The sequence below is a fragment of the Bidens hawaiensis genome, unplaced genomic scaffold (assembly GCF_021521415.1).
Source record: "Bidens hawaiensis isolate Kalapana, Puna unplaced genomic scaffold, B.hawaiensis_p1.1 tig00024272_1, whole genome shotgun sequence".
In the NCBI taxonomy this organism is placed as follows: Eukaryota; Viridiplantae; Streptophyta; class Magnoliopsida; order Asterales; family Asteraceae; genus Bidens; species Bidens hawaiensis.
The window spans coordinates 246,932-262,902 of record NW_027493825.1 but is presented as its reverse complement, the minus strand read 5'-3'; the positions used below and the strand labels follow the sequence as shown (position 1 = coordinate 262,902).

Here is a 15,971-nt window from a genome sequence, read left to right as displayed (position 1 = left end):
TTGACAACAATAATTATATGCAATAATTAAATGTGTTTCTCATTATCTTTAATTATGTGTTTTCATTCATGTACTGTTTCTTTTTTAATTAAATAAAGTTCTTATTAAAAAATCATAATGTCTTCGTTATACACTTATTATTTTTCTTAATATTTTCAAGATTTAAAATGAAAATCACTGGAGCACAAGATCAAACAAATGAAGAAGATATATGTATAGCGGATAGTGGAACCACGCATACTATACTTAGATCTAAAAAATATTTTTATAAACTGAAACCTACAAAAGGGAACACCAATACAATATCAGGTCCTACAAACTTGATAGAATGAGTGGGAAAAGCTAATTTAGCATTACCAAATGGTACAAATCTCAAAATAGAAAATGTGTTATTTTCCCCAAAATCAACATGAAATTTGTTGAGTTTCAAAAACATATATCATAATGGATATGATACTCAGTCAATGACTGTTAGTAATGAAAAATATTTGCATATCATAAGCAAAGATCAGATACTAGAAAAACTGCCTATGCTCCATTTTGGTTTACATTATACATATACAAATATGCCTCAAGCACATATGGCAGTCAAAGAAAATTGTTGTGATTCTGGTATCATAAACTTATGGCATGACATGTTAGGTCATCCAGGATCCGCAATGATGAAAAGGATCATTGAAAATACACATGGGCATCCACTGAAAGATCAAAAGATCCACAAAATAGATCAAAGTCTCAATGTACATCTTGTTCTCTTGGCAAATTAATTACAAGGCCTTCGCCATTAAAAGTTGATAAAGAAACACCAATGTTTCTTGAAAGAATACAAGGTGACATATGTGGACCAATTCATCCACCAAGTGGACCATTTAGATACTTCATGGTCTTAATAGACGCATCCAGCAGATGGTCTAATATCTCTTTATTATTGACTCGTAATGTCGCTTTTGCAAAATTTCTTGCTCAAATTATCAAATTACATGCACATTTTCCCGATTATACCATTAAAAGAGTAAGGCTTGATAATGCGGGAGAATTTACATCGCATGCTTTTGATGATTATTGCATGTCTGTGGGGATTGTTGTTGAGTGCCATGTTGCTCATGTACACACACAAAATGGTTTAGCCGAGTCGTTGATTAAACGCCTACAGCTAATAGCTAGACCATTAATAATGAGGACAAAACTCTCGGTTTCTATTTGGGGTCATGAAATTATGCATGTTGGATCATTAATTAGTGTGAGACCAAGTGCAAATCATAAATACTCTCCCACACAACTTGTTTCCAGAAATGAGCCAAACATCTCTCACCTTAGAATTTTTGGGTATGCTGTGTATGTTCCTATTGCACCACCACAACGCACAAAAATGGGTCCTCAAAGAAGGTTGGGAATATACGTTGGATATAAAACGTCTTCCATCATAAGATACCTTAAACCTTTAACAGGTGATATATTTACAGCACGTTTTACTAATTGCCATTTTAACGAGACAATATTCCCGGCATTAGGGGAGAAATGAAAAAGCAAGAAAGAGATATATCATGGTGTGTGCCATCATTATTACACCTAGACCCAAGATCAAAACAAAGTGAGACAGAGGTTCAAAAATTAATACATATACAAGAAATTGCCAATCAGTTACCTGATGCATTTATTGATATAAACAGGGTCACTAAATCTCATATACTAGCTGCTAATGCTCCAGCTCGAGTTGAGATTCCAAGCAAGCAAAACCATAATAATGCACCTCATGAATCCCAAAAGCGTTAAAACGTAAAAGGCCAATCGGTTCAAAGGATAAAAATTCTCGAAAAAGAAAGGGCTCTGAAAAAGGATACTGACCCTAAGGAAGGAATGATTGACAAAACCTTCCATCAGGAAAGAATAAATGATATAACATTCCCTCAAAAAGAAATAAATGATTCCAATAAGGAATTATCAATCAACTACGGTGAATCACATATAATGTGGGATCGAGATGAAATGGAAAATATTGATGATATATTTTCTTATTCTGTGGTAAGTGATATCATGGAAGAAAATGATGACCATGAACCAAAATCTGTAGATGATTGTAAAAATCGACAAGATTGGAACAAATGGAAAGATGCCATGCAAGCTGAATTAAATTCACTAAACAATCGAAAGGTTTTTGGACCTATTGTCATTACACCAAATTCAATAAAGCCTGTAGGATATAAATGGGTTTGTATGAGAAAACGAAATGAGAAAAATGAAGTTACAAGATATAAAGCAAGCCTTGTAGCTCAAGGTTTTTCTCCGATGTCAGGAATTGACTATGAAGAAACCTATTCTCCTGTTATGGATGCTATTACGTTTAGATATTTAATCAGCTTAGCAGTCTCTAAAAATTTAGAGATGCGTCTTATGGATGTTGTCACAGCTTACTTGTATGGATCACTAGACAATGACATCTATATGAAAATTCCAGAAGGATTTAAACTCCCCGTAGCATTAAGCTCAAAGCCTAAGGAAATGTATTTCATCAGGTTACAACGATCCTTGTATGGACTGAAACAATCTGGAAGGATGTGGTACAAACGTTTGAGTGATTATTTGATAAGCAAAGAATACACAAATAATCTTATTCGTCCATGCGTCTTCATTAAGAAGAAAACATCAGGATATGTGATTATAGCTGTGTATGTTGATGATCTAAATTTAATTGGGACACAAAAAGAAATTAATGAAGCAATTGCTCTTTTAAAAAATAATTTGGAATGAAAGACATTGGAAAAACCAAATATTGTCTTGGTTTATAAATTGAGCATATGCATAATGGGATACTTGTGCATCAGTCAACTTATACTAAGTAACTCTTAAAACGTTTCAATATGGAAAAGCAAATCCTTTAAGCACAACGATGGTTGTTAGATCAATTAATGTTGACAACTATCCATTTCTTCCTTGCGGAGATAATGAAGAGATTCTTAGTCCCGAAGTACCATACCTCAGTGCAATTGGAGCACTTATGTATCTTACTAATTGTACAAGACCTGACATTTCTTTTGCAGTTAATTTATTGGCAAGATTCAGTTCATCCCCTACTAAAAGACATTGGAATGGCATTAAAAATATTTTTCAGTATCTAAAAGGAACTGTTGATTTAGGTTTATTTTATCCTAACTATTCAAAAGAAGGGTTAGTTGGTTATGCAGATGCAGGTTATTTATCTGATCCCCATAAAGCAAAATCTCAAACTAGATACATATTTAAGAATGGAGGAACTACTATTTCATGGCGTTCTCAGAAACAAACACTCACTGCAACATCTTCAAATCATGCTGAAGTCATTGCATTGCATGAAGCCACAAGAGAATGCGTATGGTTAAGATCTATGTCACGACACAGATTGATTTCTTATGGACTAGAGAAAGATCGAATTCCAACTCCTATCTATGAAAATAATGCATCTTGTGTCTCGCAAATGAAGGAAGGGTATATCAAAAGTGACATAACAAAGCATATACCACCAAGGTATTTTAGTATACTCGGGATCTTATTAAAGACAATCAGTTTGAGATGAGATATGTCCAATCCAGCAACAGCTCAACTGATTTTTTTCACAAAAACACTTGATATAATGCTAAATGTTTATGTTTCCCTTGTACATTTTAATTAATATTTTAATAGTTTGTGTTCGTTTTTAGTCGAGATTTTTACACTACTAACATTTTTATGTTTCGTAGTTTCCGGAATTTGATCGTGTTTAAAAAGGACGAAAAATGAGCTAAAAAGAGTCGAAACGGAGATCCGGAACGCGTCAGGATGGGTCAGAACAGAGAACCGGTCACACCGGGCCGGTCTGACCGCCCTCCTTGGTGGAGCACGCCGCGCCGCGCGACCGGGGAGGCCAAAGCCCGTTGCGCGGCGCCTAGGGATTGCTGGAGGATTTTTTATTTCGTTTTTGCTACATGTTGGGCCTTGTTTTGGGTATTTAAACATCTTTAACTTAAACCTGACAATACCCTGCTACCACCAGACGAATTTGGAGTTTTAGAGAGCATACTTTTGAGTCTTGTGGTGATTTTGAAGGCATGAGAACAGCCGGTGAAGAGCTTTACGTTCAAGATTGAAGATTACGGGTTTTATCGCTTTTAATCTTTCGTTTCTCATTATTTCACCATGTTTTAGGTTTTATTTGTTTTGTTTGATTTAGATTATATGATGCTAGGCTAAATTTCATAAACTACCTAGGTCATCATGAACCTTAGTTCGGTTTGATTTTGTTGGGATTTCTTTTCGTTATGGATTTTATGTTTTAAGTAAAGTGTTGAGTTTGAGTTAATTGATGTGCATGTTTGCTTAGTTTTATTTACTTGGAATTATTGTTTCACATTACCCTTGGTGATTGTTTCATAGGATAGGGTTTTGTTAGGTCACTTACTGTGTGTTCTTGACTAGTTTATGATTGATATGCATTAAGATCATAGAAACAATAAAACTAATTAAATAAATAAAAGTGAGCTGCTAGCTTAGAAAGCTGTAAGGTGATAGGTTATTGATAGATCTTTGTTAGTCAGGATTGCTAGATTTAGTTCTTCGTAAGGAGTCCGTCTAGGTTTGATCGTCAACTTAGTCTCTTAAGTCAATTGAGTCTTCTTAACTATCTTTGATTTCTGCGCTGTAAGGTAGTATTTCGTCATAAAGATACTTAGACATAAATTATTAAATAACCGTAAGGAAGTTTAATTCATAAAACTGGTGAGTCTTAAAACTTGTTAGAAATCCATAGGTGTCTTCTTGAAGTTCAAGGGTCATGTTCGGGTTTTCTGTCAAGGGTCTATTTTACGATCCCGGTTCCATAACTTAAGTTTCTCATTTAATTAATAACCGTAACTTTGGGGATTCTAGCCTAGGTAGTTGTTTTTATCATCTGATTTAATCTAAGTGTTTTTAGTAGTTTATTATATTTTATTTAATTAGGTTTTAAGTAATGATTATGTTTTATTATTATTTAATCAATTAGGGTTAGGTTTAGTCAATTAATAATTAGTTTAAAAACCCCCTTCAAACATTATTATTAAATAGTCATGTCTTGTAGTTGAGTCTAATTAGCTAGTATACGTAATTTATAGAGTCTCGTGGGTTCGATATCCGGACTTACTTAGTTGTACTAGAGTCGACCGGTACACTTGCCGGTTAGTAGTTTAAGAGACTATAATTATTAATTAGTGTCTATTAGCTTATTTTTAGTTAACATTTATTTGACTACTTTTAGCACATCAGCACTTCCCACGACACATTCCGGAAACACGTTCATGATATTGGCATGAGACACGTACGAAAAATGTAATGACATACAACTTGAGGGGGGGCTATATAATGCAATTAGCTAAAGTTTTTTCCACTGGGTTTTATTTAGCAAGGTTTTTAATGAGGCAATAATTCAAGATCCTAAAGTTTGAAATATGTCATCCAAGGGGGAGTGTTATAAACGTGTGGATAACATATGCTTGTGTATGACATCAAATTTCAACTTCAATTATATAACCTTGTCTCCTAAATAGTAAAGTTGTTGTAATATATATAGTATGTAAGTGTAAGGGTAAAGATCATCCAGTAATTCACATTCTTATATATTTGCTATCACTATCTTACTCCTTTTTCTTTAATCATATATCCAATCTTGCTATAATTATGGTAATATTATAACATTATTATGTTTTTTTTTGGGTTTCCTTTCCATTTTTTGTTCCTTTTTATTTAATAATTTTTTTAGAAAAAAAGATTTTTTTTATTGTTTTTTTTATTTATTATTAATATATTTTGAAATAGTTTTTATTAGCAATCGGCTTGATTTATAGGAGTTCGTTCAAAACAATAAATACATACATCACTAAAACAAGTAGTTCATACAAAACTACGAGTTCGTGCACATAAAACATAATATAAAAACTATCCAAAAGCCGCATTACGAACATCGTCGTCGCCTCATCTGCGTGTGACACCCGATGTGCTCGCATCGTGGTCAAAACTAGGTTGGGGCGTCATGTGTAAATTTCACCATGCTGAGTGGCGACCAAGTAAGCAAAGACCCGGGTCAGCTGACGCTGCATCTGCAGCATCCCCCGCTCCATGAGCTGTAACCGGGCGTCAGTGCTGGTATCCAAACGCACAACGCGATACGTACGGGGAACGTGCTGCGGTGGTGGCTGATATAGAAACAATAATAAAACATTTAATAATTAAACGAATTGAAAGTAAACCTAAACGATAATATAACAAACGTAACTAATGTGCATCCAGATCTAGAGTTGCGTCCCCACCAGCATCCGCATCCGCGGCTGCCCTCGCCTCAGCATCCTCGTCGGCTGGCTGGTCGACAATCTACACCTCCGTTGCCGCGAGTGGGGGATGCTGGACTAAAGGCACCGGGACGTAAGGGGTGCGTGCCCCAACCCAAGTGGCACTTCTATTGGTACATGCTACGAAGACTGGGTTCCGTAATACGGTGACACTTCTATTGGTACATTGGGCCAAGACTGGTAAGTGGTACGAAGAAGAAGAGTGAGTTTCATAATGCGACCCATCAACTGGTAACCGGCACGATGGCTGACCGTAAGACTGTTCATGGTGACTATCGTAACCGAAATACTCCTGGAAAACGTAATGGTAACATATCTTAGTTAAAAGCAATTAACGACTTTATATTAAGTAAATATACAACAAAACCTGGTTTAGATTTGGTAACCCCGGCGTGCCAGGTTGACCGTAATACTGTTATGTCTGACTAATGTAACCGAAATACTCATGACAAACGTAATGGTAAGATTTTAGTTAAAAACCAACTAACGACTTTATATTAAATAAATATACAACGAAACCTAGTTCAAATCAGGTAACCCCGGTGTGCTAGCTTGATCGGTATGCGCGTATCCCGGCTCCTTCTCGTTCGAGTCAGGAAATAAATTGCCGAACCACTAGATTTTTTTATTTTTCCTTCTCGAGTGGTGAAAGATATATGTGTATGTGAATATATAATAAAAATAAATAAAAGGGTGGGGGAGAAAGATATGTGTGTGCATGTGAATATATAATAAATTGAAGGGTGGGGGAGCCGGTGAGCTCAATAATTTAAATTGAGAAAATTCGAATTTGACTCCCTGAAATATATCGTCGGGAGATGGAATAGCCCCTGAAAACGAAATTACGCATTATAGACGTCTGTCATATTTGGGCGGGGCAATCTGTGCCCTTCCCGTCAGTTGACCGTAAGTTAATTAACCAAAAATGTTGAAATGACCATTTACCCCTGAGCCTATAATTAATTCTAAAACTTATCTTCCAATATCGTGTAGAGGGTGGGGTTCGAACCCCCGACCTTCCGTTTAACAACAAACAAAATCTACCATTTGAACTAAACTAATGTTTGTTATATCTATACAATATGAAATATATATTCCTTACTTCATTAAAGACTTCCTCATCCTCCTCCTTATCATCATCATCTCCCTATCTCCATCATCACCAAATCTTTATCATCATCATCATCATATATATTTAACTTTTATAAACTTTTCACCCGAAACGAACCCGAAAACAACTAAACGAACCAATTTTTTGTAAACTTTTCACCCGAAACGACCCCGAAAACAACCAAACGAACCATTTTTTAGTAAACTTTTCACCCGAAAACAACCAAACGAACCATTTTTTAGTAAACTTTTCACCCGAAAACAACCAAACGAACCAATTTTTTGTAAACTTTTCACTCGAAAACAACCAAACGAATCAATTTTTTGTAAACTTTTCACCCGAAACGACCCCGAAAACAAACAAACGAACCATTTTTTAGTAAACTTTTCACCCGAAAACAACCAAGCGAAACCCGAAAACAACCAAGCGAACCAATTTTTTGTAAACTTTTCACCCGAAACGACCCAGAAAACAACCAAACGAACCATTTTTTAGTAAACTTTTCACCCGACAACAACCAAATGAACCATTTTTTTGTAATGTTTTCACCCGAAAACAACCAAACGAACCAATTTTTTGTAAACTTTCACTCGAAACGACCCCGAAAAAACAAACGAACCATTTTTTAGTAAACTTTTCACCCGACAACAGCCAAACAAACCAGTTTTTACTTGAAAACAACCAAACGAACCAGTTTTTTGTAAACTTTTCACCCGAAACGATCCCGAAAACAACCAAACGAACCATTTTTTAGTAAATTTTTCACCAGACAACAACCAAACGAACCAATTTTTTGTAAAGTTTTCACCCGAAAACAACCAAACGAACCATTTTTTGTAAACTTTTCACCCGAAACGACCCCGAAAACAACCAAACGAACCAATTTTTTAGTAAACTTTTCACCCGAAAACAACCAAACGAACCATTTTTTTGTAAACTTTTCACCCGAAAACAACAAAACGAACCATTTTTTTGTAAACTTTTCACCCAAAAATAACCAAACGAACCATTTTTATGTAAAGTTTTCACCCGAAAACAACCAAACAAACCAATTTTTTGTAAACTTTTCACCCGAAAACAACCAAACGAACCATTTTTTTGTAAATTTTTCACCCTAACCGACCTCGAAAACAACCCAACGATGTTTTTTGACTCCTGAAAACATTTCATCCAACACCTTACCTGCACCTCTCAGTTCATCATCAAACTGACACACAAAACATGTCAAATCTTCAACTTCCAATCATCATCCTACTTTGTACATTCACACTCACCACCACATTCAATCTGTCATCCTCTGAACAGCAACCCACCACAATATACGAGCTTTTCAAATCAAACGGGTTGCCAATTGGGTTATTACTCAAATCAAACGGGAGGGTGGAGGTGCGACGGGAGGGTGGAGGTGGTGAGGTTGATGATGATGATCAGATCTACTCATTGTTATTATTATTAATTTATTATTATTACTATTATTATTATATTTATTATTTATTAGAAAAAGATTACTGAAATACCCTTAATATGTTGGTATTATTACTATAATACCAACGGTCAACTGACGGTAGGAGTCAGAAGAACCCGCCGGAGAAATACAGATGCACAACATGCGCAATTTCGTTTTCAGGGGCTATTTAATCTCCCTACGATATATTTCAGGGAGGCAAATTGGAATTTTCTCATTTAAATTTGCCAATACGTCCCCTATAGTGTTATACGTGGCTTATAGAGTACGACCTGACAACTGACAACCAACATGACCGTCGTAGGTTGTATATACCCTATACGCCGCGTACAATACTAAACGGATGTAATGGTACAACATAAAAGACAAAATAGCCCTCTATACATACGCCGCGTGTATTTAGCAGCAGGACCCAATTTAAAACCTCCAACCCAGGTGCAGGTGGGCTTATTTTAACCGCTTTTTTAACCTAACCTAACCTAACCTAACCTAACCTAACCGTCTGCTTGACTGTTATGTATTTAAATTATATTGTTGCAACAAGGAAAGAGAGGAAGAAGTTATGGGGTACCAGCCAACACCGAATATTGATGGCACCAATCAGAAGTCGGTTGTTGATCGGTTCAAGGTTCTGTTGAACCAAAGATCAGTGGAAGACATAGAAAAGTTATATGAAGCTGTTTTGTCTGAAGAGTTGGTTTTCCCCTTGTTCAACTTTAACAGATTTTGAATCTTTACGACCGCCTCATGTCAATCCAAAATACTTGGAGTTGGAGGTAATAACCCTTATCTTCTCCTGTGGATAATAGAGCTTGTTTTGTTGTTTCATTAGTGGATATATATATATATATATATATATATATATATATATATATATATATATATATATATATCTTGAATCATTTCAGAATGCAAGAGCAGTTTCAGCTCCAAAGATTCTCGATGAATATGACTCTGTGGTCTCTTCACAGTCATTGGGATCAACTAGTCATTCATCACCATATCATGGTGTAAGTAATGGATTTGATATTCAGAGACCCCGAGCTCTGATTAACGCATATGGGAGAGATGAAAGGACTATAACAACAAACCAAAAACTTCAACATGCTATAAATGAGTTGACATGGCAGAATGCCGAAGAGGAGGAACTTGAGTGGGAAACTTTAGCAGACCGGGGTCGTGGTACTTATTTGTTTTCATCTAAAATGGCTCAACCACGGTCCATGCCTACAAAGACTTATAACAGTGCAGCAGTTTCATTGGTTAGTGTATATTTTTCGTCTTCATTTCTTATGTTGTATGATAAGTTAAGTTTAATAGGCATGCTTCAATCACGAAGAAGAGAAATTAATCTTTTTTTATTTGTAGTCTGATCGTGGATTAAAGCGGAGAAGGACTGGATATCAAACCGAGCATTCAGTTTTTCATCATCCACAAGAATCATTGAATCTTTCTAATGGTCAAAGGCCAGGGGGCAATCACTTATCTTGGCAGCCCCCTTTTCACCCATTCCAAAAACAATTTGACTCGTTTAATTTGCCTGTGTCGTTTAGTCAGCAAATCCCAGGGCAAAACACTAGGTTCCCACCGCCACCTCATTTAGTAACTCGACCTCAAAGATTGCATCCCTCTGTGGGGCATCCAGTTTCTGTCATGCCTTTCCGCGTCCCGGGCCCACCTCCGGTTCCCCAACTCCCTATATCAATTGCTTTCGCCACTCCCTTTGTGGACCAAGGTCTACTCTCACTCGATAAACAGGTACATATAATCTATTAAAATTTACTCCACAAGTTGTAAATTTTTCTTAGTTGTGTAATTATATGTGTAGGGTACAGTTGGGCTCAAGACACGCCACGAGTCAGCAATAACTGCTTTATATGCTGATCTGCCAAGACAATGCAAAACATGTGGGCTCCAGTTCAAATTGCAACAAGAACATAGTAATCATATGGACTGGCATGTGACTAGGAACCGGGCATCAAAAAACCATAAGCAAAAACCGTCCCAGAAGTGGTTTGCTAATATTGATGTGTGGCTTAGTAGTGCAGAGGAATTAGCAGTTCCAGTATTTCTTCTTCCCTCTGAGAACGCTGTGGAAACGAAAGACGATGATGACATGGCTGTTCCTGCTGACGAGGATCAGAGTATATGTGGACTCTGTGGAGAGGCTTTTAATGATTTTTACAGTGATGAAACAGAAGAATGGATGTATAGAGGTGCCGTGTACATAAATGGAGGCACCATAGTTCATTCTAAATGCCGGTCTTAGTCTACTTCGTGATGATCTGGGACGGGTATGTACCTCTTTTGCTTTTATTTATTTATAATATCCTTGCTGCTGGTTATGTATCTCCTTTTTCTTGCATTTGTATTTAGGTGACTTACAAGATACAAATAGGTGTACATGATTGCATGTGTTTATCCACGTTTACTTTTTTATGAAAATTTAAAAAGCGATTTATTTGACCCGTTAGAGACAAAGTATAACTAGAATCAGCCCGTATACCCATACATGTAGTAATTAACCCAAAAACTAGGGATGACAAATGAACCCGAACCCGAACCCAAACCCAACCCGATACGTTCAAGACGGTTAATAGAGTAAACTACTAATTCACTAATCTTCGTATTTATGCTTTATGTTTCATATAAACCACTTTTGTCAAATTTCTTAAGTTATCCAATATCTTCTGGTGATGGGATTTCAAATATTACTTATACAACTTCTTGTGTACGATGAGAAACTGATGGTGCCCCTGTTGTAACAGTTTAAAGATTTTTAATTTTTTTTTTGTAGGTGTTTACTGAAGAGAGGATTTGTAGTTAGTGAGCATGTGTTATTACAGCATTTGACTGTTTCTAGCTCAGTTCATGTTCAAAGATTTTTATAGTTTTATAATATGCAATTTAAATGCTTTGTTACATAAAATGGGTTATTTTTTATAATGAAATGATATGCAGACCTTTATTTCTTTTACTATAATATGCATGAACCTTTACTTCAACTTTTACTCAACATGAAAATATCAAAAGTTAGAAGATTAATAACAAAATCAGATGTAGAAAATTTGATAACTTAAATAGGTGACTTGGAATTAAAGGATAATTTTATAAATACAAAAACTCATACAAATGAAGAAAAATTAATTAATGATACAACGGGTCTTAGTACTAATAATAAATCCCTTATGAGATGAATCATGTAGACCAATATGCTGCAGTAAAATCAACAATAAAAAATGAAGATAATTATATAAGTCTTATCAAAGTATGAAAAATGAACCAATTAATCCATCTGTATAAGTCCCAAACCCGGGTGGTCCTGTTGTTGGCATTTCATAAGCAACATAGTTCAATACTGGAATAATAAAACCTTAGCAGTGGAAACATTCAAACAACTTAACAGTAGCATTATCACAGCTGGATTGACCCCAAATGTTAAATCTTTGTCCGAAATCACTAGCATTTGGTCTAAATGTAGTCAGAATTCAAATCCAATATTTCTATGAGACAATGATGATATGTACAAGTAAATAGCTTAACTATTTAATGGTCTTTGTAAACTTAACAGGCAAAGAAAGCTTCTTTGATATTTATTAGTATTATAAATAAAGTGCTCGCTTTCGATTTCGAAACATTTCCTTTTGGTGGTTGCCAACTCTCACTTTGGATCCATGTTTGAACATCCATCTTAATTATTTTACTTTAGAAGCCATTTGTTCTTGTACCAGGTGACAGCAATAACATATAGGAAGATGCCACCAATTGTTCCACCACCAACGGTGAACAAAAACTTATGCATTCCAGCTTCCTTCTCAGCGGGAGTGTCTCCGTTAAACAGTTGAATGTTGATGTTCATCCCAAAGGCTCCAGCCATGACTACAAGGGCACCCACTATTAGAGTCATGGTTGACAGCATCACGCCCATTTGCAGAAGATGGTTCTGCTTGTCATCCAACATTATGTTGATGTAGTCTTCCGTGTCGTCCACATACTCCCCTAGCTACCAAATCAAATTTATATTTATCAAGTTAGTTAACCAGATGTGAAATTAAGTTTATTGAATTATATATACCGTCGATAATTTATTGAATGTGCCATCTATCTGTACAAAGTAGGCCTCCAACAACATCTCCAGTTCCTCAACATCACGGTGTTTGTTGGCGATACTACGTGCAATGCTGGTTCGGGCTCTTCCACTTTCATCATTGCCTTTCACAACTCTTAGCAAAGAAAAAAATCAAATTCTCAAACATTAAGTTATACACAAGCTAGGTGGATTGGATATATGCCAACCTATCATCCTGCATTTCTGACTCATCCGTGTGATCATCAAGCTTGTTATTGTCAACTAGTTTATCAGTCAGATACATTTGAAACATATCTTCATCATCATCAAGCAAGTGCTCTAGTTCGTCCCGAACCTATTGATTTAAACCAATTAATCAATCACAAACTGCAGCTAGTATGGATATGCATACATATGGTCAAATGCTTTAAGACTAGTCACAAACCTTTTGAACGCGTCCTGTAATATCAACCAGTCTGCTTTTAATCTGTCGAACACGCTCCAGATTGAGAGTACTAATCTTTCTGGTTAACTTATCCAAAGCTGAATGGGCTTCTTCCTCCAATGTCCTTGCCTAGTTGATTAATGATAGATATATAAACATAAAACTAATTAAGAAAGTGGAGTGCATATATATAACAGCAAGCAAGCAACCTCGTTTCCCAAGGAACTGCAAGCTGCCTCTACGCAGGCCTCAAGTGCAATGAACTCGAATTGAAGAAGTTTCGGTCCATCAAGAGCATGTATTCCCTCCTCACTTATATCCATCCCATCCTCCTGTTACAAAACCATCTTAACATTAATTTCAATCAAATTTGAAAACAAATTCTCCAAAACACTATGATAGTTAATTAAGAGAAAACTAAACAAAACCTGAGGTGCGGTTGCATGATGATGACGCAGGATACGTCGTTGGAGTTGTTGAACGAAAGGAGCAACGGAGGGGTCTTTGGAATTAAGCAAAAGCACCTCGTGTGCGGTGATGATAGCCTTAATGTGCTCCAGGTTGATGACGATGGCTCGGTCTCGGCCAAGCAAGGTAGAGGGATAAGATAAAATAGGGTCCAGGATTCGAAGATCACGCGCAGGTAGGCCTGTCCGTCGCATCACAGTGTACTTACCGGCCTCCACAACTTGGCCCTGGCCCGTGGAATCTAGGAGGAGCCATTGCCTCACTCCGGAGGACTTCTTTCTGAGTCCACCAGCATTAGCATTCAGGTTTCGTGCGGGCTCTAATTCTTCCGACATCCGGCTAGCTAGCTCCTCATTGATCACATATATTGACAGATTCATTAGTTTATATTATAATTTAAAGCTCTATGATTTTCAAATTTAATATATATATATACCTTGAGTGAGTTGTTTTCTTGTAAGTCTGTGGTTGGATGAATCAAATCAAAGAAGTGTTAAAAGTGTTATTGATGGACATTCATTGTCTGATAAGTGTTTTATATAAACAAGGAAATGTTAATCACGTAAAATCGCCTAGACGATATATATACACGCATTCGACATATGCTAGCCCGAACACGACTAATTTAACGCTCCAGGAAATCAAAAAGTACACACATGCATTGTTAATAAATCAGAGGATGCAATGGGGACATCACATATTATCCAAAGAACTCAATTACTGATTGATACCTAGAGATCCGAAACTGATCAATTTGAACAAGAATAATCGTATTACCAAATACGAGAAAAAAACGTTTGTAATTAAACAGAAAGCGAGAAGGAGATTGCAGGCTTTTGACGATTTCGAGGGTTAAAAGGACGTTTACGTTTACAGATAGAGGAGTTTGTTTAACTGATTGCTGAATTGTACAACCGGTTGCATGAAAGTTTTATTACAAGAAATGATTTAAAGAAGAAATATTAACCAAGATCGATTATAATATATTATGTATTAAATAAATAATGAACGTTTCAAATATTATAAGTTGATAAATTATCGACGTTTAGGTGTGAAGAACCAATCATGTCGCTTTGGATGCTTGTGAACTGTGCATCAAGGCATAAAACTATGGAGATACAAGTGCTTTCAGGTTAAAAATTTCATACACAGCCACAATGTACAAACACGTATCACGTACTATATTCGCCAGGCAAACACTGGAGGGGCTACAAAATAAGGCGTTTTGTGTCATATGGCGCCAGTCAGCAAATGTTGTTTTAGGGGTATATTGGTGTTGTAGTTCAATATATAATACACACACACACACACAAAGGAATATAATAATAATATTATTCAAACATGCACCGGCGAGAAATATTCACCCCCCCCTCTCGCCCCCTTTATCGCCTTTCCGGGGGGGGGGGGGGTGTTCCCTCCAAATTTCGCCTAAAATCGCCCACAATTCACGGCCATTACACCTAACCTAAAGCTATGTGTAGTGGAGAGGCTATAAATTAGGGCGAATTGCGACACATGGCGTCCAGTCAGCAAATGGTAGGTTTTTATTTTTGAGGTGTAATGATGTTATAGCCTCTCATTTGCCATGTCACCATTTTTTTATTATTTTCATTTTATAATTAAACTAAACAAATAAAAACCCATTAAATTAAATAATTACATAAAAATACATTAAAATTAGAAAAGAAATACAAAAAAAAACTAATATCCATAATATTCGTGCATTTTTTCAACACGTCGTCGATGCAATAATGCGGCCTCTTCATGAAACTCACCCGCTTTGAGGGATTCGCAATCTTTATTTCATTTGTCGTAGTTCTAACGTCTGGGCTAGCTTTTCGTAGTATTTGTTGGATTCTTTCATGTCCTATACCATTTCCGCGGCATGTGTTTCGAAACTACCGAACACCTCGTTTAGATGTTCGACTTCTTCATTGGCTGCCATTTTGACTTGTGATGACGACGAACCCTCCCATTTTTTGTATTATTTTTTTTTGCTCTCCCGCGGGGTCGAGCCAACTCATGTACTTCTCCGGCGTCGTCTATATTAACTGGGTCGTGTTCGTCAACGAGGTTGAAGT

General features: G+C 36.3%; 1 pseudogene; it reads right to left on the bottom strand.

The window, feature by feature from the left end:
- Positions 1-12,488: 12,488 nt before the first annotated feature.
- On the bottom strand, positions 12,489-14,291 carry LOC143568983 (magnesium transporter MRS2-3-like; annotated as a pseudogene).
- Between the last annotated feature and the right edge of the window lie 1,680 nt (positions 14,292-15,971).